The sequence below is a fragment of the Saccostrea cucullata genome, unplaced genomic scaffold (genome assembly GCF_032062105.1).
Source record: "Saccostrea cucullata isolate Sc308-1 unplaced genomic scaffold, CSIRO_AGI_Scuc_v1 ctg4657, whole genome shotgun sequence".
Taxonomy (NCBI): domain Eukaryota; kingdom Metazoa; phylum Mollusca; class Bivalvia; order Ostreida; family Ostreidae; genus Saccostrea; species Saccostrea cuccullata.
In genome coordinates this window covers 56,484-80,933 of record NW_026938564.1, presented here as the reverse complement: position 1 = coordinate 80,933, position 24,450 = coordinate 56,484, and the positions used below count along the sequence as shown (strand labels likewise).

General features: G+C 35.1%; 3 long non-coding RNA genes across 4 annotated transcripts; 2 read left to right on the top strand and 1 right to left on the bottom strand.

The window, feature by feature from the left end:
- The first annotated feature begins 261 nt into the window (after positions 1 to 261).
- LOC134250625 (uncharacterized) lies at positions 262 to 1,118 on the top strand. Its single transcript, XR_009988544.1, has 2 exons — positions 262 to 527; positions 1,044 to 1,118. It is a non-coding gene; the product is annotated as an uncharacterized LOC134250625 (long non-coding RNA).
- Positions 1,070 to 4,729, bottom strand: LOC134250624 (uncharacterized). Of its 2 annotated transcripts, none has more exons than XR_009988542.1 (5): positions 4,621 to 4,729; positions 4,360 to 4,428; positions 3,986 to 4,046; positions 2,612 to 2,758; positions 1,070 to 1,505 (listed from the first exon to the last, which is right to left on the bottom strand). It is a non-coding gene; the product is annotated as an uncharacterized LOC134250624 (long non-coding RNA). The 2 variants fall into 2 exon arrangements; XR_009988543.1 differs by having other exon boundaries at positions 4,370 to 4,428.
- A 709-nt stretch (positions 4,730 to 5,438) lies between these two features.
- LOC134250626 (uncharacterized) lies at positions 5,439 to 6,295 on the top strand. The gene is made up of 2 exons (XR_009988545.1): positions 5,439 to 5,704; positions 6,221 to 6,295. It is a non-coding gene; the product is annotated as an uncharacterized LOC134250626 (long non-coding RNA).
- Positions 6,296 to 24,450: the final 18,155 nt, after the last annotated feature.

The following is a 24,450-nucleotide window of genomic DNA, read 5'->3' as shown; positions in this document are numbered from 1 at the left end:
GTTATTATTGATTAATGTTATTTGGAATTTATTACGATCTGGGTGCAAATTGTTCACCATGTACCGAATTTCCTCCACGTTTTGAGGAATACGGAATGTAAATAAACCATTTACTGGTCTACAAATGCTTTTATATAGTACTAAATGTGCTAACCTTTGATAATTTGTATAAATAATAAATCCATTCACTGATAATTAGTGTAAAACCTTACAATTACACTCTGCTTTTCATACTAAGCGGTAAAAGATGTAAACTACATTCGGAACACCTCTGATGAGTATAATAGTTAAGTGCATCCGAAGTTTTCCAGCTATTTGACGTTATGGCGCCAAAATCTCATGCATTGATCGAGTGAATGACGTCATAACGGGTGTAAAGGCTTTATATACGAGCTCCCAGCGTCTAACGGTCAGACGCCTGCGGTCTCACCCACGAAAAGGTCTACCTGACGGACCAACTCCGAACAAGGCAGTCTCCCCATCACAAAGGGTTCTGTTTTAGACAGAGAGACAAATTGACATGATGGGTAATTATTAACCTGAATTTGTTAGCAACGTTTGATTGCGTTATTCATTCATTTTACTCAGACACAAGTAGTGATCTGAATTCATCGTTATTGTTTACTGTTGAGTAGTATTTACTAAGGCACGAGAAGTGACCTGAACTTGATATTTATAACTCCTGACATTATTACTAACAACAAACTAACAAATGCATGGTGCATTGTATTGAGTTTTGTTGAGATGTTTGCATAACTTTTTGTCCCTATACAATTAGTTGTTTGCTACATCCTTTGAATGTTAACAAATGCTACACGCATTGTATTGAGATATTAGCATAACTTTCTGTCCCTATACAATTAGTTGTTTGCTATAACCTGACATTTTGTATTTATACTCACTAAGTGAAGAAATCACTAGTTCAATCTTTATTCAAGACCTAAAGATACAAGGTCTATTCATGTTTATTAAGGGGTTTGTTTAAGGGTGGTTTTATAAATTAACATTTGTTGGAAAGGGTGGTTGGTTTGTTTTTATTTCAGGTGAGGACCGCAGAGCCAAAGAAGAGTATTTTTGTATGTTTATTGAATAAAATCTAATAAAATATTAAAAACAAATTATATCCTGTTGTCTTTCGTTCAACATTCAGATTAAGGAGCCCCACAATGTTACGCCGCTAAACATATAAAGCCGTAAGTCGTAACAATTGGTGTCAGAAGTGGGATAAAGTCTTCCTTTTATTCTGGTTGATCGAAAGTCTACATCAGGATCTCACAATATTGACTAAGTCTTGTTAAGTCTATTGACAACGACAAGCACATTGACATATAAACACAAAATTTGTGTTGCCATAACAAAAGTCAAAATGTCAAATAAAAACAGCCAATTTGAAGCTTCTGAGGAGAATGGGTGCAGGTCCTGCGATCTGAATGATGACATCACTTGTGATGAGTATCAACGGTCCGGTACCTCATCTCCTGTACAGAAATCAGGCTCTGACAAGGCTGAAAACATAAATGAACTTTTGTTAAGAGCTGTAGAAATGATGAACAAAGAAGTCTTAAACATGAGACAAGACATAGATGAACAATTGTCAAACATGAGACGAGATTCTCGTCAATTACAAGAACAAGTTGATGAGATAAAACAAAAGGGGACCCCCAAAGATCATGCAATCAGATATCAAGTGCATGGGTGTAGAGAATCCCTGGGTCCTCATGATCAGTCTCCTATCATTGGGGCTGGGGAAAGTTTTGGTCACATGGATACCCCTGCAAGGGAGATAAATTACAATGAAAATAGAGTTCCTTCCCCTTTCAATTCCAAACCTATTGTATCTATTAAACCACCTACATTTGATGGGTCAGAAGATTTTGGGGATTATCTAGCCCAATTCGAAATCTTGGTCGATCTACATGGTTGGAATTATAGGGCAAAGTCACTATACCTAGCTAGCAGTTTAGCGGGAGGGGCTCGTGCACTTTTAAGTGAACTTAATGAAGTTCAGCGCAGAGATTATGATTCCCTAGTCAAGATTCTTGATAGGCGTTATGGTTCAGTTGAACGATCTGAAATGTTCAGAGCTAAGTTAAAGACAAGAACCAAGGGTGACAAAGAATCTTTATCTGAACTTGCACAATCTATCAAGAAACTTACTAGGCAAGCGTATCCTACTGCCGATTCAAACTTGACAAATGTTCTATCATTAGATCACTTCATAGATGCACTTCCCGATCCGGATATGCGCCTTCGCTTGAGAGAAAGTAGACCCAGAGACATTAATGAGGCTGAGATATTGGCGATAAGACTTGAAACCCACAAACTGGCTGATGCTCAGAGGGTAAAAATTGTCAATGCCATACATCCAGAAATGGATACCAATCTCCTCGCCTCAATCAAGCAAGAAAATAGGGTCTTAAGAGATGATCTCCAATCACTTACAAAAGAGATTAGATCACTCCTTAAAGATGGTCTTAATTCAAGACCTAACTTTTCTCATTCAAGCGAGGTGCATCCTCGGTTCAGGAATGCACAAAATGATCGACAGAACAATCGGTTTCAAGTTAGGCAGCCATACAATGCAAATAATTTTGAGAGAAGAAATGCTTACCAAAATAGACAATCTCAAAATAGTCACTTCCAATCCTCAAATCAGGGAAACTTTCCCGTGTCGAATTCAGGGGGCGGAAGTCGACAAAGCGCAGGGGTAGGCCCCATTCATTGTTAAACAAAGTTGAAACAAGAGGACCTCTTCCTGCTGGAAGAAATGAGCATATTAAAAAGAGTCCTCAAAATACAGTTAATGTAACTGAGAATGAAAATATGATGAACAATAAACCAAAAAATGATATTGAGAACAACAAATCAGAAAATGATGTTGAGAAAATTGTTAAATGTGAAAATGCACCTAGAAATGAGAGAGTAGGTGATGTAAAGGGGTGCAGCGAGGGAATTTTTGTAGTAGGAAAAATTGAGAACACTCCGACTACAATGATGGTCGACACAGGAGCTAGTGTAACAATTATTAGCTCCGATTTTGCAGACAGTTCAGAGTTAAAGGGGAAATTAGATGTGAACCCTTCATTTGTAAATCTAACCTCTGTTATTGGGGAGAAAATAGCTGTCATAGGGGAATGCCTAGTGAAAATATGTGTGGGAGATGTTACTGTGAATCATAATGTTTTAGTGGCTAATATCCAAAACGAATGTATTTTGGGTTTAGATTTCATGAAAGACCACAACTGTGATGTTCTATTGAACAAAATGAAACTTAAAATAAAGGGGATAGACGTTTCTTGTTTTACACATGAAGCTTTGAATAAGCAATGCTGTAAGGTATTTTTGACTGAAACTATAGAGATTCCCCCTCTCAGTGAATTTATTGCCCCGGCTAAAGTGGAAAACCCATTATTTAATGACAAGGTTACTTTGTTAAAGCCTGTGGCAAAGTCTTTAGATAAACATGGTGTATTAGTTCCCAAGAATTTGGCAAAAGTTGAAAATGATAGAGTACCTGTTCGATACATGAACTTAGGTGATAAGAGTGTCAAAATTTTCAAAGGGACTGTTGTGGCAAATTTAGAAGATACTTCAGGGATCATTGAAAGTACTCCCCAATCAATAAATGTTTTAACAAAACATGAAATGAAAACAAATGAAAATTTTCCTGAACATTCGAAGTCTGTGTTTGAGAATTCTTGTAAAAATATTGATCAAGAACAAAAGCAAAAATTAAGAGAATTGCTAATAGAATTTCAGAGTAGTTTCCCAATCAAAGTTTCTGATATGGCTAGACCCTTGCACAAACTGACTGAACTAAGTCATAAATTTGTTTGGGGTGAAGACTGTCACAAATCTTTTGACAAGCTAAAGCGTGCTCTAACAAGTTCACCTATTCATCTGACAGGGACTATGGGCAAGGAGGTAAACTACATTGTTAGTTTAACTTAAGATCCTAACAACAACACTAAGAGCTTAAAAATACCTGAAAACTGTTCTGTTACAACCAAATCTTGTGGTAAATCTGCTCTGCCCTTTTGATATCCCTACAAAACAAACTGAAAATGTAACAAACAATGAAACTGTTGGTGAGAATAAACCAACATGGTTTTGAAGTAGCTAGATAATATGAATATTTGACATTTGCTGATCTTTCACATGAAATTTTGTTTTCTTGAATATTCTTGCGAAAATGAGAAGAGATTATTTATGTTGAGTTTTTATACTGTCGATGATCTTTAAATATTTGATCTATATTATCTAATTATATTCATGCACTTACTTTATGCATTCTATGCAAAAAGCGGTCATATTATGAATTTTATCACAATGATTGATTGATATCATTGTACAACTTACCTTTACTTACCTTTGATTTTTCTCTTCGTACATGTCATGTTGTTGAGAGTACCTCAGATAATGGGAATCCTAAAAAAATATGGATCAGCAATGAAACAGATTGAATTATTTTGACGTATTTATACTTCACAGAATTTTGACTGTTGTCAATTTGAAATGTGCAGTTGTTGTCTCGCACAAATGCTGCAAAACAACGCATAAATAGACCTGCTTACAGTCAGATCCAAAGTAATGCATAACGAGTATTCAAAATTTACTTACTCATGGTTGCATTTCATCCAGTTTTTGCAAGTATTTTGGACGAACTTTGTGAAAATTCAGTGGCGATTCTTTTCTCAGCATGAGGATTAGACGTCACACCTTTTGATAAGTCGTACGAATACATGTCACGAAATCTACTTTCGTTTTAGAAATACGACAAGTGCGTCGTGTTTGTTAAAATGTGAATGTTGTAAATTGAATGTTATGTGATTTTACACATTTGATTTTGTTAATGCAATTTAAAGTTTGCTTATGATAAAGTGAACTTACAGTTTAACTTGGATATCCCGAAGACTGCATTTCAAGATAATTAGTCGATCGAGATATTGAGGTTTTTGTTGATTGAACATAAATTTAGATTGTAACATGGTATATGTTTATAGACATTCGAGGACGAATGTTAAATAGAGAAGGGGGCCGTGTTACGAATTTGGCATTCTCCACTATTGTTATGAATAAGAATAAACAAGATGTTTCTTGTGATATGAGCCGTTAAAATGATGATTAGATGAATGATTGAATGAATGATATGTATTGACATTTATTCTTATTTATCTGTTATTATTGATTAATGTTATTTGGAATTTATTACGATCTGGGTGCAAATTGTTCACCATGTACCGAATTTCCTCCACGTTTTGAGGAATACGGAATGTAAATAAACCATTTACTGGTCTACAAATGCTTTTATATAGTACTAAATGTGCTAACCTTTGATAATTTGTATAAATAATAAATCCATTCACTGATAATTAGTGTAAAACCTTACAATTACACTCTGCTTTTCATACTAAGCGGTAAAAGATGTAAACTACATTCGGAACACCTCTGATGAGTATAATAGTTAAGTGCATCCGAAGTTTTCCAGCTATTTGACGTTATGGCGCCAAAATCTCATGCATTGATCGAGTGAATGACGTCATAACGGGTGTAAAGGCTTTATATACGAGCTCCCAGCGTCTAACGGTCAGACGCCTGCGGTCTCACCCACGAAAAGGTCTACCTGACGGACCAACTCCGAACAAGGCAGTCTCCCCATCACAAAGGGTTCTGTTTTAGACAGAGAGACAAATTGACATGATGGGTAATTATTAACCTGAATTTGTTAGCAACGTTTGATTGCGTTATTCATTCATTTTACTCAGACACAAGTAGTGATCTGAATTCATCGTTATTGTTTACTGTTGAGTAGTATTTACTAAGGCACGAGAAGTGACCTGAACTTGATATTTATAACTCCTGACATTATTACTAACAACAAACTAACAAATGCATGGTGCATTGTATTGAGTTTTGTTGAGATGTTTGCATAACTTTTTGTCCCTATACAATTAGTTGTTTGCTACATCCTTTGAATGTTAACAAATGCTACACGCATTGTATTGAGATATTAGCATAACTTTCTGTCCCTATACAATTAGTTGTTTGCTATAACCTGACATTTTGTATTTATACTCACTAAGTGAAGAAATCACTAGTTCAATCTTTATTCAAGACCTAAAGATACAAGGTCTATTCATGTTTATTAAGGGGTTTGTTTAAGGGTGGTTTTATAAATTAACATTTGTTGGAAAGGGTGGTTGGTTTGTTTTTATTTCAGGTGAGGACCGCAGAGCCAAAGAAGAGTATTTTTGTATGTTTATTGAATAAAATCTAATAAAATATTAAAAACAAATTATATCCTGTTGTCTTTCGTTCAACATTCAGATTAAGGAGCCCCACAATGTTACGCCGCTAAACATATAAAGCCGTAAGTCGTAACACTACTAAGAACCATAAAATACGGCTGATCGTTTCCTCTATAGAGAAACGAATTATGTCACCATGTCTCAATGACGCTGTTCCTTTTAACACCAAAGTGTTAATTTGTTTGTTTACCTCGTATGGAAGGCAGACGATTTAAACTTTCGCTGCATTAAAAATAGCCTTATTTAGTATAAATTTGATTTACCATAAATTAATTATTTTTATAAATGGACAATAACAAATCAGTTTTCTATTTTATTGATTTATCACTAAAATCACGAAGTTAAAATGGTGTAGGGGGTCCGTGGAACAGCCCCGCCTAGCTATAAAAATATATACTTTCATCAGGTACTTTACACAGTGTTTTGACTCTGAAAGACGACACATCGATGAGTCTAAATAAGTCGCTGCATTTCATTTCCAGAAATCTGCATAGCATTTCCGACATTTTTTTCTTTCATTTCCGACATTTTTTTTTTCTTTCATTTCCGACATAATTTTGTTTTCATTTCCGCAATTTACCTGTGCGGCAATTTAATTTTTTCCATGTAAGTGAAAATGGAATTTTAAAAGTGTTTATTGCAAAATATTGATTAAAAAATTATAAATTAAACTATCATATATACGAGGGTCATTCAAAAAATACGTAGACAATGCTTCTCATCGTCTTATGATTATTACAAGGTTATAGATCAACATATTTTCGTAAACATAAACATTTATTTTGTCAAAATGTGAAGATTCATTCCATTTGATTAAATAGAACTCACGTTGGCAAAAATTTAAAGCAACATGTTTTGTTACCACGGAGCACGGTTAACCAATATTGTAACGTCAAAAACAACGCTGAGAAAATTTGTCAAAAGTATACTAATTTATTTTTAATCTCAAACACGGTTTGTAGCGTCTTCTCCATTCAAAACACATTTCCACAACACTTAACACCTAGTTTGCTAACAATTGTACAAATATAGCTTGAATTAGAATTTTATTGTTTTCAAATTCTTTAATTTACTATGCCACTCTATTATTTCTGCAACATTGAAGCACACATCACGTTCAATGACGTTCCTAACTCTTTTGACAATATTTTTAACTTTAACCTGTTTCTTTGCATACAATCCATCGTCCGATTCAAACTCGCTACCACTCAAAAATCGTATTTTCAATTTAATACTTGTAAATATACAGACTATTTTTCATACAGATCCTGGTTTATAAAGAATTTTTAAGCTTGTAGAAGAAGTTTCCCGAATGTAAAGTCAAATTTTATTGCTACTTGCTGCTCTGTGACGTCCTCCAACGTCATGGTTTTTTGCCTTTTTTAATCAAGTCCATATGTATTAAGAAGCTGATATCTTTTAAATGGAGCGAGATATTACATAACCTTGGTTTCAATTTAATTAATACAGCAATACTTTATTTAAACATGTAAATTTTATTTCGTTTCAGCATCATTTATTAGAGGTATAGCTGTAAATGCTATAAAGTGAAAATGAGAAAATTACTCAATTTTGAGGGTGCTCCGTGACGCCATTTTTGCTGTTCTAAATCCTTGGTAATTTTAATGAATATGAAGATACTTTCCAATTTTTTTACTCAAATTATTTGAATCTGTTGTTTAAATATTTGTACCAAATTTGGATATAATATGACGTTAAATAAAAAAGTTAGGACAAAAGTCTACGAACTTTTTGAATGACCCTCGTATATGCATACATGTAGCACAAAGTATGGGTAAAAGAATTCAATGAGCATACAACTTTTTCAACACACTAGATTAAATATCAGTGACAGCACCAAACGTAGCTTAATATGCAGTGTTATGTCCAAGACACTTGACGTACTCTAATCGAGTTTTTACTCCGGTTGATAACGCATTATTCTGCTCTACACAGAACTTTAATTTTTCTACTTCACATCTAAATTTTTCATAGTTAAAGTCTCCAAATATATCACTAAAGGTACTTTCTGAAAAATGTCGGAAATGAAAACAAAAAAAAATGTCGGAAATGAAAAGGAGATAATTACAAAATATTTCGGAAAGAAATGCAGCCTAATAAGTATTTCATTTTAGAGTCAATTATGTATTTTAACTGTACAGGTTTGATACTGTGTCCTCTACAAAAATTTGAATTTTTCTGGCCCTCAATTATTTTAAGGTTTTACTCAAGTGTCAAGACTTTTTATCTATTTATCTCCAAATGTCATTTTTACACATGTCACATTCTAATTGTTATATATACTGTTGATTTTGATTTGAATAATCAGTCGGAATTGGACAGCCGTCCTGAGTACACCGACCTGTATCAAAATTTGTCAGTTCCATATTAAAAGTTAAAACGCCGGTCGGAGTTTGTCTTAAATCTGTCTAATAAGACTCAAAGCTAGAAAGGAACGCAAATCGTGGCTGACAGAATCCTTGGGTAGAAACGTCAGGGAAGCTGACAGAATCTTCGGGCAGGATCGTCAGGGAACTCAAAAAGGAGTTCTTCAAGCGAGCAATAAGCCGTTCACGTTTTCTAGTGGGGTCTTATTCTAGCACGGCCTGAGTGTTGATCGGGTTGGTTTACCATTAAAAATGTGCTAATTTGTGGAGATATCCGGGTACAACACCACCTCTCATGAAGCTAAGCGAGTATTCCCCAAATTTCGAAGTTTCCGAGTAGAACCAGCTTTAACACTGGACTGGCATGCAGTTCCGACCACAATGGCAGGTTTCAACGCCGCTTTGCAGCAGATGTAACAGACGGCATTACTCCGTCTGCAACGCCTTGGAGAAACGCTGCCATAGATGTGGAAAAGAGGGACATTTCAGCAGAGTGTGCGGAGAACCTTCATCCCGCGCTGTAAAATCAGATGCAAAGAGGAAAAGAGATACCGAACGATTGCAAGACTACATCAGCAGGAAAAGTTTGGTCCGGGTACTTCCGTTTGCAAGTTTAAGTGATTCAAAATTTAAAGAGTGTGTTAATTTAAAATCAGTGTTCACAACAGAAGTTTAGTGCGTGATACAAGATCTCAAGTATTCTAAAGCATTAATGAAAATGGACATCGAACTTCTGGAATGGAAATTACAGGAGAAGTCAAAGGCCATCGATGAAAAAGACCAACAGATAAAACTGTATACAAAATACTTAAACTATGCCGTGTCGGACCTAAAGAAACTTTCTGGACGTGTTTCCCATTTCAACTGGCTTCTAGAAAATTATGAAATGGAAAATATCGTACTTCGTTCCATCAAACAGAAGTGCGTGTGTAACCGAGATGCTAAAAACAGTAAACTTGCCTGAGAGGAGTATAGACAGTTTAAAAATTCTGAAATATACAAAGAAATTCTGAACACTAAATTTTGAATGTTTTTGACTTAACTATATGTTTAATTTTGTACTGTTATACACGTGTGATTTTTTTTTAAGTTTGAGAACAAACTTTTTGTGGCAATGGGAGAATTGTCATATACAAATTTTAATTGAAAAATTCAAATTTTTGTAGAGGACAGGTTATCACGATGAAATTTTACTGTTATAAGAGATTTTTCTAGTTTCTAAAATTAAGCTAATGTTTTAGCTTAATTTTAGAAACTAGAAAAATCTCTTATAACAGTAAAATTTCATCGTGATACGTGTTTCTGATCTGATAATTTTTTGACGACGTTCGTGATTTATTGGGGAATCATGTCCGCAACATCTCTTTGATCTCGCCAATAATCGTGGTAGAATAGTTGGCAAAAGAGCTTAAAGTCATCATTTCGTAAGTTCTATGGTCGATACAATGACCTTGTCAGTAAATACAATTTATCATTCAGTCACATGCTGACTGACGTTTTTCATACTAATTGTTAGTCCATTATTTATACACTGAATTGACGACGGATTTTTCCGTTTTTTCCCGATCATGACAAGGAGCACACGGCGGGTGTGACCGGTCAGCAGGGGATGCTCACTCCTCCATGGCACCTGATCCCACCTCTGATGTTTCGGAGGTCCTTGTTTGCTCTGCTTCTATTTTGTATTGTTTTATAGACTTTAAGATTAAATACTGTTCGTTATCTTCATATCCTTCTTCCTTGTTGTATGTATATAGTTCGACTATAAATGTATTTAAAATGTCTCTTAAGGCTTCATTACAACATCCAAATCGAACTGTCGCCATTTTTCGTGTGTTGTGCTTACTTCATTCTCATTTCGAATTCTTGGAAAACTACCAAAAATTAAGCCAATGCCTAGAAATTTTCCAAAACACGACAAAATAGATAGTTGATTTAAAATAGGATCATTTTTATTTAAATTTTATCCATTTAGTACTTTTATTTAGAAATAATACTTGTGCATTTTTAATGAAACCTGTTTTGTTTTGTTTTTGTTGTTGTTGTTGTTGTTGTTTTTTATCTTGCGCCCTAGGACCGTACCTTGTTTATCTTTTATTCAAGAATAATAAAATCTTTGTTTTTGTCTATACTTTATCAAAAGCGTTAAGATGCGCTTAAATTAGCTGCAGAACTGTAGTGTTATGGTTTTATATATTAGTCTTTGACCACAACTAAATACAATATGTAAAACCATTACGCTACAGTTCTGCAGCTATACTTAAATATGATAAATAAATATTTGCTGAAAATTTCAGCTTTCTGCGCTCATTATTTTTCGAGAAAAATGCTTCGTCAACGATTTTACCGGACAACCCTCGTACATGCATATATATAGGGCCTCCTCAGCACCTGGCCTTTCGCTTAGCGAAATTTCCTTTCCGGTAAAATTATCAGGAAATCAACTCAACTAACTTTCAAATAGTCATCACAGAGAAAACAAATAGAAAAGGAATATTGTATTTTTTTTTTAAAAGACGTATACTTACTCATGACCGAGAGGAGGACACTTAAAATGCCATATTTCTCCATTATGTTTCGTCTCTATTGTGGATACAAGCTTTATGTAGACACTGGCCAGAAAAAATTAAATGGTCTAAACAGAATGTTATAGAAAGGAATAAAGATAAATAATGAATTTTTTTAAAAATAACAACAAAACAATTGTTCAATAACAGTGTTTTCGCAACAGTGGTAAAGGACAACACTGGAATATAATGGAAAATTTTCCAAAAAAGAAATAAAAGGAAATATTATTTATTCATTGCAATAAATCTATGAGATAGAAATGTTGGAAGCGACGATATCAGACACAGGAATTGATCCTAAATGATGTGAATCAATAAGCTTGTCTCTTACATAGAGCATCCATGTCAATAATTAATGTTAATCTTCATAAAATACCGAAAAATTGTTTATCTTTGTAGGCAAGTATTCAACGCGATGTTTTTCAACAATCTTTAAACAAGAGGCCCGTGGGCCACATCGCTCACCTGAGCATTGTGGCTAGGACAAAAAGCAAAAATCAATCCAGCATTGAAAAGCTTTACTGCATAAGTGGTCCCGACCTACCCCTAAGGGGAGGTATGATTTGAATTATCTTGAATCTACACTCATGGAGAATATTTAAATGCTTATGTAAGTCTTTGACTGAGACTTTTCCCCTTAAAGTTTGAAAGTTCATTTTTGTCGCACCCTACACCAGTGGGTCATATTATAAACAAAATTGAATATACACTACCTGAGGATGTTTCCATTTAAATATGACCAATCATGGCTTTGTTGTTCTTGAGAAGAAGATTCTTCAAGAATTTTCTTGTATATTTTTATTTAAAATTTGATCGTCCATTGTGGTCCCACCCTACCACCTAGGGGTCATCATTTTATCAACACTACTTGAGAATGCTTCCTTTTAAATATTACTAATCATGGCTTTGTTGTTTTAAGAAGAAAACTTTTAAAGATTGTTCTTGTATATTTCTATGTTTAACTTTGATCCCCCATTGTGGCCCCGCTTTACCCCTAGGATCATGTTTTGAACAGACTTGAATCTACACTACTTGAGAATGTTTCCATTTAAATATGACCAATCATGACTTTGTTGTTCTTGAGAAGAAGATTCTTTAAGATTCAAACCACAGCCAGAATGTACGGTCTTCTTCATTCTGGTCGTGGTTGAATGAGAAGACAATATTTCGTACTTCATTAATATATATCTATATATTGACCACTGCGAGAAAGGATTATCGAAAATTGTACTTTATCGTGATCTTTCAATACCCAAATGCAGTTTATGAAATATGTTTGTGTACTGATGATGTCAATGTTAATTTCAATTGCGATGGAAACAAATATTGCCATTGGCTGAACATCACGTCAAAGGCATTAGGCAGAGAGACCTAGATATTTAAGATTACGACAATTCATGTTATCAAGCAGGCACTGGTAGGAGAGATTGATTGATTGATTGTATATTGTTTAACGTCCCTCTCGAGAATTTTTCACTCAAATGGAGATCACCATGTGCCGGTGAAGGGCTTGAAATTTAGACCTATACTCGGCACTCAGGACAATTGAGCAATGAAGGTTCTTTATCGTGCGACGCCTACCGTGACACGGGACCTACGTTTTTAAGGTCATATCCAAAAGACCCGTGACTTTCACTTCTAGTGCTGAGCGCTTGGCGAAGGTACAGTCACTACCTATGTTTACGTCTTAGGTTCGACGCGGCGCCGGGAACGAGAATCGAACCCGGGCCTCCCGATCACGAAGCGAACGCTCTACCACTAGGCTACCGTGACGGGTCACTGGTAGGAGGGAGCTATATCCGGACTCCAAACCGTGGGTCGAGACGATGTACCTAAGGATACTCCCACATTAGTCTCTGCTTTCCCGACCCAGTTGTTCTTGAAAAGATTTTTTTAACTTGTCACCAGATTTTCATTATTTCTTAATTATCTCCCCTGGAAAGAGGGTGTGGCCCTTCATTTGAACAAACTTGAAGTTCGTTCACAAAAGGAAGCTTTGTGGCAAGTTTGGTTGGAATCGCTTAGTGGTTCTTGAGAAGAAGTCGAAATTTTGACAAGTTTACAGACAGATAGACGGTGACAAATTGTGATCAGAGAAACTCACTTGACCTTTTAGCTCAGGTGAGCCAAAAAAAGATGCGTTTGTGAAACACCGATGCCCCTGTATGACATCTCATGGCAAGGGTTGACGTTTCTCAAATACAAGTCAAACTCCAAGAGCAATTTAAGGGATGATAAATGTTGTTACCCCCCCCCCCCCCCCAAATGAATATACCTGAGGATGATAAAAACCCAAGCACTAATCATTAAAAAATTATGGACAATGTTATAGTTTTTCATGTGTGGGTCAAACTCTTAGGTAAAGGACAAAGGGTCAAATTAAAGTATTCAGGGGATCCAGGGGAAAACCGTGTCATAAGAAATATACGTATACTGAAAGGAAAAAGAAACGCATATTAAACTTTAGAATTAAAATTAAACTATTATTTCGAATATTTTTTCTAGTATTATTAGTGCCCCGCTTGGCAGTCTGTCCGTCCGGCTGTCCGTCCGTCTGTCAGTCCGTCCGAGATCTCTTGTCCGGAGCATATCTTCTTTCTCCTTGGCCCAATCTGGCTCATACTTCACCCACAGAGTGCCTTTGGGTAACCGGTGTGCAGTGACCTTGAAACATGTTTCTAGGTCAAAGGTCAAGGTCATAGCAGAATTTTAGGAAAAATCCTTGTCCAGAGCATATCTTCTCTCTCCTTAGCCCAATCTGGCTCATACTTCACACCCACAGAGTGCCTTTGAGTAACCGATGTGCTGTGACCCTGAACCATGTTTCTAGGTCAAAGATCAAGGTCATTGCAGAATTTTATAATATGAAAAATCCTTGTCCGGAGCATATCTTCTCTCTCCTTGGCCCAGTCTGGCTCATACTTACATGTAACCCGCAGAGTGCCTTTGGGTAACCGGTGTGCAGTGACCTAGAACCATGTTTCTAGGTCAAAGGTCAAGGTCATAGCAGAATTTTATGAAAAATCCTTGTCCGGAGCATATCTTCTCTCTCCTTGGCCCAATCTGGCTCATACTTCACCCACAGTGTTCCACTGGTCAATGGATATGCAGTGACCTTGGTCAAAGTTTCTAGGTCATGGTCAGAATTAGCCTCTCTGTTTAAAATCTTTGTGTGGTTCATAATTTTTTCCCTTTAATTCCAGTAAAATTATATAACTGGGGATACAAGATAACTTCAATAAATATATCTGTAAATTCACAATATCGGTGAAGTCATACCAAATGACTTTTACTGTATTACACAAGTGTTCCTCTTCAAAATAAATCCTTTTAAATTACCTTACATTTTCAAGTTCATTGTTGAAAGCGGGGCCCTTTGAGATGGCACCATCTCAATGATATCTAGTTATCAAACATTATAGTTCATCTTCAATTAACAAGTTACCAAAATGTTGTGTGACTTTGACTGATTATTCATGAGTTATTGAAATTGATATGTTGATTCCCCTCAAAATTAAAATTAAAATTCTCATCATCTCTCTTGTGCATCAGTAACAGACTTGCATTGGGTCCACCAGAGCATTTATCTTTTTAGAAGTATTATTCAACCCTTCTGACGGTAGTATTAATGGTTGAGAGTAGCTGTAACGTTCCAAAGCTAACAAATCTCTCCACCCGATGAATCACATGAATTTTCGATTTAGGATAGAATTTACATAGTCCATCTGGTTTGGTACACATAAATGTTTGCAGGAAGTTTCGAAAAACACTGGCTACATTTTCCCAGTTTGAACATGCTAAAAACATTACGCATAGCACGCGTACGTGTACGTGTGAGAGTAAAAACGACGTAAAGTTGCCAAGCTCGTGGACCAAATTAGAGCAAAGAGTTTCTGTCAGTTTTAGGGTGAACATTATTACTATGCTTGTCTACTGTATAAATATCGGTTTCAGAGATAATGCCTCGACAATAACCGAGGTGGCATGATGAAAAGCCCTATCTTTATGTGACGTTGTTACGCGCCAACGTCACCGTCATGGTTGATTGGAAACATTTTAAGTTAATTCTGTGGCAACCGAATAAACTTATATATGTTGAAAAAGTTAAAAACAATCTGCATAACAACATGCTGTTGCCTTTTTATTCACTTATGCAATATTGAATTCAATTACTAGACCCAATGTAACTTCCGTCAGCCATACCATGATTGCAAGAAATTTATACTGACTGCGAATATGCTATCAAAGTACTCAGAAGTACAGAGAGCCGGGCTCATTTACAAAGTAGAATGGATTTCTTACATGAATCACGTTTATATTCTGATGAAAAAATTATTTTTAAACTATCAATATAAATAATAAGACACTGACAGTGAGTTTATCAATCCTAATATCACGGTCCGATTTTGTCAGAATCTGAATTAATCTGGTACCGCAGCTGAATGTAAACAAACAGTAGGCTTTTCAACTAATTTTTCAAGTTGCACATATGGTAAAAACATTGTATAGATAGATTTATAGGTACATAAAATTATCAAAAAAATAATAACTTATGCATACCTTTAATTACATCATTAAAAAGTTTAATCATTTATAATTGACTTTTCCGATGTTGTGTTTAAGGACAGGTAACTCAGGTGTGAAAAATGACCAACTAAGTGCCGATTTGTAAGTTATCGTTTATAGGAATGACATATAGGCTGCTTCAGCATTGGTATTGTTATATACACAAAAGGGTTCCTTACATTGTTTTGTACACAAAAAGTTTTGACCAAGAGAAAGAGAATGCCTTCACTCTACCTGAAATAACAGGGTCAAATGAATGGGGAACAGACTATATTCAATAGTTTTAACTCTCTTTGACGATTATTATGAAGAAGAAAATTTAATGTCATGTTTTTTGTGTTCGCGCTTTTTCGCTTCCTGTGTAAATATATATATTTTTACAAGTAAATGCAACAATTGATCATCTTATTTGTGTTACTAAGCACGAAGGGAAACGACCGAGTATACAAATTTAAATAGGTTAGAACTGAGAAGGAGGGTAGATTTCACTTTTTATTTTAATTAAAAATTTAAATTATATGCAGTAAACCGGTGTCCGCAACTAAACAGTAAATAATTTTAACATTGGTGCTAAATTTTAAAACCACTGGATTCTACTGAGAGCAAAGAAACACTTGGGAAATGCTAAAAACTACCTTGCGTGTAAACAGGTAGATACCCCGAGCCTGCTCTAAACAAGTTTCAGCAGTGAGTTATCGTTCATAACACCGACCCCTAGCGGCAGTTGAAAGGCCTACAAACAGGCCAGTCTGGTTCCCTCTCCTGCTTTACCTCGTATGTGTAGAGAACTACGGTAACACTGATTATCAAAAATCCTTACGCTAATGAACTATGTTCTTTGACTTATGAAGTTTTCAAAGTCATTACTACAAATGTTTATTTTATATAGATAAAACTTCGTTTTATTTTTGTTGCTTTATTTAGCGTTGTATTATCTCAAAAGCGGTTGAGAGTAAGAACTATATTTTTGCACGTAACTTTAAAATGGCGACTATTGGGTTAACATCCTGCCTTGAACAGGATCACATAAGCCGGCAATTGCTCTTTGAGCAATTAGCCCGGCTAAAAACGATATATACAACTTTAATGCATTGTTTGGCACTATAAAAAGTGATCACAAAATTGCCTTCATCGATATGCACGTGTTTTAAGCTTTTTATCACTTTCCCTACGTGACGCCATACATTTCATGGTTTAGTAGTTTTGACCAGCGATTTTAGTGCAAAATAACCAAAATACACATTTGATCAATTATCATAATTTTCGGCCACATAGTCAAATCAAAGTACTGAAAGTACTGGGAAGCGCTAAGCATATTGATTTGAAATTCATCAGAATTACTATTGTTTGCAGCTAACTGTAAAGTTTCACATTACTTCACGATCTTTTTCGTCAGATGCATCCAGCGTAAACAATTCACGTGATTGGTCGACTCAAATTATCAACATTGACACGGATATAGTCTGTTGCACGAGCAACCAATCAGGGATAAGAAGAAAGTTCCAGTCGTAAAGATTGCGGTTAGGAGGCGTGTACAATTTACCTTGAGAGCAGCTGTCAACTACATCGTGACGTAACGTAAAACTTTACAGTCGACTGCAAACAATAGTATTTTAATTTAAAATGACCTGTTGTGTTGAATTTTAAGCGATATATTTACAGTGCGATATCGCTAGGTCGAGCACAGTCGTCAAAAAGTATGTGAGTCCTGAATATGTGAACCCCGCCGTTGGGATATGAAATTCAACATTGTTTCATGCCTTTTTTTCAAGCATTATACATTATCTTCGTAAAAGATCAATCAATTTTACTTACAGTACTGTACACGAAATTGCAAGAAAATATTTTTCCGTGTAAAAATAATTTCTTTCCCCATCGCCTTGTAGGAATCTATAAGAGGTCGTATTTGCGTATAAAATGCAATTTATTGGAAGGGAAGGGAGATGGTAATCGAGTTTTCCGATGAAATTTAAACTCTAAATGTAAATGTAGCTATACTTTTGCTTGAAAATGTATACATTGTATTTGAAAAAAAAATGTGAAGACTTGAAAATGTCGCTAAAATTCCTCTCATTTACGTGCAACACTGAAAGAAAAAATCTTCTGGTTATCATATTGAAACGGAAATGGTTGTTGTTTAGTTTCGTATTAACGTTAGACCTACGTTTCTGTTTAAAGTCTTAAACACTAAAAAATATTAATTTTACGATCATACAAGTAGTATGAATCTGCCATTATACTGAGACTGCTTTGGGATAATACTAATTGTATAGAAGGACCTTTGAGACCCCTCTGGTGACGGAGTGAATAAGGCAGACAGTTGCGGGGGATAGACAGCTAAGTGTTATAGACTAACCAAAATCGTAAGACCTGAATAAGGCATTTACTTGGTTATATATAGAGAGGTGGCATACCACAGAAGTGGGGGAAGTGCCAGGATACAGTGCTTGTGGAGTGCCAGGACAAGAAGACATTTGTGTACGGGAGACACCCGTTGACCACAGTTAGTGGTTGTCCAATCAAGAAGAAACTGTTTATATTGAATTATAGTATTGTATCTATTTGTATATAATTTTATTTGGTCAACAAAAACCTGAGTTAACAGGTTAACGAACCTAAGTGTAACGCCTCGATGATACAAGTCATATCAACAAACACCAAGCTCGACCGTGTTGCACGTTACATTATTTGGTGGCAAGCGTCGGGATTTTGTTGACCATGGATTCGTCTAAGAAAGTGTCAGAAACTATAGAGCGGATGGAGAAGCTCTTAGAAAGGATGAGAACGCCAACCAGCAACGATGGTCAGACAAATGCGGCAAGCCAAGAGTCTGGATATGCAACACACAGTACTGATAATACCGGTATGTCAGGAGATGTGTCATTTGAAGAGTATGGCGCGCGGCCTCCTAAAGTTAGATTTCCAGACGAAGGCAAACCAAGCTACACACCAAATGCTGGGGTTGACGACGTTGTGACGGGCCAACTACTTGACACGCCAAAACCACAGAGGCAGTCAATAGGGACAGACAATGCCAAGACAGGTCATATAATCAAGCCAGCCACATATGACGGAACCAGTTCCTGGCTTGGCTACAAATCACATTTTGAGGCTTGTGCTGTTGTAAACGGCTGGACAGAAGATAAGAAGGGTCTTTCCCTAGCTGTATCACTGCGTGGCCAAGCACAGTCAGTGTTAGGTGACTTACCAAGTGATACTGGACAGCACTATAAGACACTGGTCAGATCCCTTGAGGAGAGGTTCTCTCCTCCTAACCAAACAGATCTGTATCGTGTTCAGCTCAATGAAAGAAGACAAAGAGCATCTGAGTCAATAACAGAGTTAGGCCAGGCCATTAGACGACTCACCAATTTTGCCTGCGCATCAGCACCTGGTGATGCCTAGAGAGATGACAAACACTTGCCAGGCATTGTACTGTTTTGTAAATATTGTAAATAGTCAGTCATATGCGGGACGCATATAATCTTGAGGGGAGGGTAATGAAACGGAAATGGTTGTTGTTTAGTTTCGTATTAACGTTAGACTTACGTTTTCTTTTGATTTCTTAAACACAAAAAAATATTAATTTTACGATCATACAAGTAGTATGAATCTGCCATTATACTGAGACTGCTTTGGGATAATACTAATTGTATTGCAGGACCTTTGAGACCTCTCTGGTGACGGAGTTGTGAAACCTTAGCTTGTTTCTCCTCCTATATACAGTCATAAGACCTGAATAAGGCAGATAGTTGCGGGGGATAGACAGCTAAGTGTTATAGACTAACCAAAATCGTAAGACCTGAATAAGGCATTTACTTGGTTATATATAGAGAGGTGGCATACCACAGAAGTGGGGGAAGTGCCAGGATACAGTGCTTGTGGAGTGCCAGGACAAGAAGAAATTTGTGTACGGGAGACACCCGTTGACCACAGTTAGTGGTTGTCCAATCAAGAAGAAACTGTTTATATTGAATTATAGTATTGTATTTATTTGTATATAATTTTATTTGGTCAACAAAAACCAGAGTTAACAGGTTAACGAACCTAAGTGTAACGCCTCGGTGATACAAGACATATCACCAACACCAAGCTCGGTTGCGTTGCACGTTACAATATTTAATAACAAATTCATTCTACGTTTACAAGTTTTTCAAATTGAAGATTGGCATCATGTAAATGAAACGAACATCCGTAGAATTAACGCCCTTTATGTCAGAGATAATATGTAAATATACATTTTAGTATAAAGATATTATATCTATCTTTTGATGCTATCCTCTTATCTCTGATTTTCAAATATATGATTTATATTTGCAGTAATATTTGTGTTGATATACAATATGTGTCGCTCATTAGTAAATGATACGCTTTTGCAATAAAAAATCTTACACTTTTCTTCTTTGGGTTAAAAATACGTCATTAAACCGCCGAAGGTATTTTTGACTATTCTTGAAATAATTTAAAATGCTTCAATATTTTTTGCGGACGCTTGATGCTTTTCACCATTTTTCACTTGTGTATCTATGATCTTCACTACCATGCAAAACATGTTGAGAGGGAAAAAACATAAATACAGCACTGTTGTGCTAGTTGGAATGGAATACTGAAAATAATTGCTCATAATATTTCTGCTATTTCAATGATTAACAATTCAAGAGTCCAAGAAAGAAAATACAGTATTAATCTCAAGTTTTAATAAATCTTCATGAAGGTATACAACTGAACATTATTTTATCATGTTTTTATTTAGTGGCTGCATGTCATTTCCGGAATCTTGGGTAATTATCAACTTTTCATTTCCGACATTTTTTTTGTTTTCATTTCCGACATTTTTTTTGTTTTCATTTCCGACATTTTTCAGATACATGCGTAGTACCTATATTAAGAGATTTGATAAATTTACTTCTGAAAAATGTAAAGGATCAAATCATAAATAAATCATTGAGATCCAATTTTGTAAATCTATCAGTTAACTGGACATTAGTATGGTGCTGTCACTGACATTTAATTTAGTGCACATAAAATGCGGTGAAAAAGTTTTATGCTCATTGGACACTTTTACCTAGACTTAGTGCTACATGTATGCATATATGTATAGATTTTTTTTATTATCTTTTATTAATATTTTGGTAAATACTTTTAAAATTCCATTTTTTGACTTAGAAAACATTGAATTGCTGCACAGGTAAATTCCGGAAATGAAAAAAAAATTATGTCGGAAATGAAAACAAAAAATGTCGGAAATGAAATAAAAAAAATGTCGGAAATGCTATGCATATTTCCGGAAATGAAATGCAGCGTATTTAGTCTTCATTAAGAGACCCAATTTTTTTTACCTTACGGTTACCTGAGGAGGGGGAGTGGTCGAAGTAACAGTGGCGTTATTTACCTGGAGACCCCCAATACCCAAGATGTCAAAAATGTGTGTATACTTAGCATTACACAGGAAGTCTGTGGTTTGTAATAATGGTCATCATTATGTGTTTTGTGTCTGGTTTTGAGTTAAACTACGTAAAATAATTATTTTAATATGAAATTTATTAACGCATTCATTCGTAATCATGATAATGTTTTGAAGAGAAAAAAAGAGAGACATACATGTAAAATATCGTTTTAGAAAATGTTTTTCTTACATAAAAGAAAAAATCACAAGTAAACACTACAAATCAATAATATTCATATTTTTTAATCTTCAATAAAAGAAATCACTTGATTAAAAAAAGTCTGAATATTGAAATAAAAAAAATATTAATCCACCTATCCGTCGTGCATGTGAACATACATTTACCGCGATCGGAATGGTTTTTTTCCCTGGCCAACAATGTTGTCCAAAATATTCCATATTTTTTTATTCTTCGTATGTTAACAAAATTTTATTGTTAGAAAGATTTCTTTTCAGAATCGATCACTATTAATTATCTTCACATTTTCATTACGTATATACAGACGCTAGAGGTAATTCGAGCATTAATTCTGACATCAATTTCTGTACAACCTTGAACATCGTGCGGATTGTACCCATAGTACAAAACAAAACATCTTTTAAAAACTATGCTATGTCGTTTATTAGTGCTTATATCCCATTTCTTAAAAAAATAATTTAAATCGTCGGACTTCCAATTACGGCAAATAGAGCCGCTCTCTGTGGACGCGGTCTTTTTTCTACAGATAACGTTGACGATATAACATTTACAAGTACATGTAACAAACAGCAGTGAAGATAGAAAAGAAATATTTTATAATGGCATTGTTTTGATAATCTACTATCAATTATTTTTTGAAATAAAATTCTAACCCGCGTGTATACTATGCGGGTACATGAAAGAGTTTGACGCGTTACCAGGTAATTGTTTTCAAAACATGCAAACTCAGATTATCAGGAAGCACAGGTAGCGGACCTGTCAATCAAATCAGAAGCTATCTTTTTTTATGATTGACAGGCGGTAAATTATTGATCTTGAATCAGATAGATTTTGGGGGCATTAGCATAAAATTTGGTGTTTAAGAATCGGCAACACAGCTAAGACACATCTTTACATAAACTATTTATTCCTAGTTCCATACTTCAAGTATTACACCGTTTGCTTAACATTTCATCAGCCCTATTTCTGTCCATTGCTAGGAACGTTAATTAAGGTTTTAGCATTTTTCGCCATATCCTGCAAACAACACGCACAATTTTAGAGCACAATACATGTATTACGGGAAATAAGTTTTACTATTTGAGTGGATTCGTTGAAAACACATCCACCACATGCTCTACATGTCTGTACAGCCACAAACTGACCCTTCCTTTCGAATTATGTACAACACAAGTATAGACATTAAAAAAGACCGTACTTGAACATGTTGAATGCATTCCAGTCTGTTACGGGTGTTGCTAAAATGCAGAACGGAAAACGGAACGGAAAACGGAAAATAAATGTCAAGCAAATAACCTTGATTCGATATAAATCAGACATTAAAAGCATTATTCATGATATAAAAGTAATGAAAAAATTATCATAAAATATGATATATTTATATGAATCATGCACCCTTCAGAACTTGCACATGTACATGCGCTGGTCAATGAAATACATATTGTGATAGATTTACTAACTAGACTCAAGTCATGAGTATCAATCTGTCAAACGTTTCGTTCAAAAATTTTTTTTAAGAATGCTCATTTATAAACAAAAAATCTTGTTCTGAAATAGGTTGTATGAAAAAAAGACTACTAGTATTATACGTGTATCAGTAAAGAAAAAAGAATTAGTTTTGACATTCAGATTATGCATGCATTGGCGAACCCAGGAATCTTGAAAAGGGGGCAGCTAAGGTCGGAGTAGGTGCCCTCAGTCACACAAGAAATTGTTTTATTAATTGAATCTTATTTATATTTTGGTCACAAAAAGGAGAGGGGTCCTTGTCCCCTATAAATCTATGAGTGGCATGATAGGCAAATTGAGAAATTTAAATATGAATTTAAAGCTGAAGTATAAGAAAACATTTCTTGCAAAGGAATTAAATAGGATGTTTAGTTTTTCCCTTTATAATTGCAACTTTTCAGACCTCAGCGGAAAAACAAACTCTAAATGTTTTACAGTCGGGATCATACCCCCTTCCAAAAAATCACACTTTAACTTCATTGAATGTAAAGATGATACATTAATTTTACTACAGTTAAGATTTACAACTCCATCTCTCCAAGAATTTAATTGACAGGAAGCGATTTTATTTTGTATAAAATTTAACAACCAGTTTTACAATCGAAGTGTTTATCCGGGCTTGCAGGTAAGGGGTGCTCTAATAGTAATCTTAAGATTTTTTTTTACTTTTTATTTTTCTTACCAATTACCATTATTCATTTAGATACCAAATATCCCCCCTTCAACTGTTTACCAAATATAACCTTTTTACTATAGAAATGTTCATTGCAACCCCCAATACTTTCTGTCTCTTAAATTAATTTGGTAAGTTGGTGTAAAAAATAGTACTGAAAGAAACTGGAGTTGGAATTTATCCTCAATTGTCTTTTTTTCGCTTGTCAAGTTCGACTTTTTTCTCTGCCCCCTTTCAAAAGCAATGCTACGTCACTACTTTGTAACGGTTTTCGTAATAGACTTAACAGGACTAAATCAACTTGTATTTATTAAGGAGTGATTTAATATGTATAACAAACATCGTTTCTGAGAAAATTTATGTATTTTAAATGATTTAATCAAAAATAATATTTTCCGTTTTCCGTTCCGTTCCGCTTTCCGTTCCGTTTTCCGTTCCGCGTTTTAGCAACACCCGTCTGTTACTAATTGATACTTAGATGCGAAAATCAACTTCACTGATGAATCTCAGCATGGTGCAAGATGTTAATGGAAAGGCTTGATTTAGTTACATTGCCTGAAATAAATGTCTAGAAAAAAAATATAATTTATATGGATATATAGAACGTACCATATTTTGTAAGTAGTATATTGAAAATCAATTTTATGTGATTTCTTTTACTGAATAACTCACTTCCAGTTTGAGATTTAAAAACTTATCAAAATCCCATCTGAGTTTTAAATCATGTACCGGGTACGTATTGAATATTCAATCACTATATTGCATGTACATGATAAATAATATACTGTTTTTAAA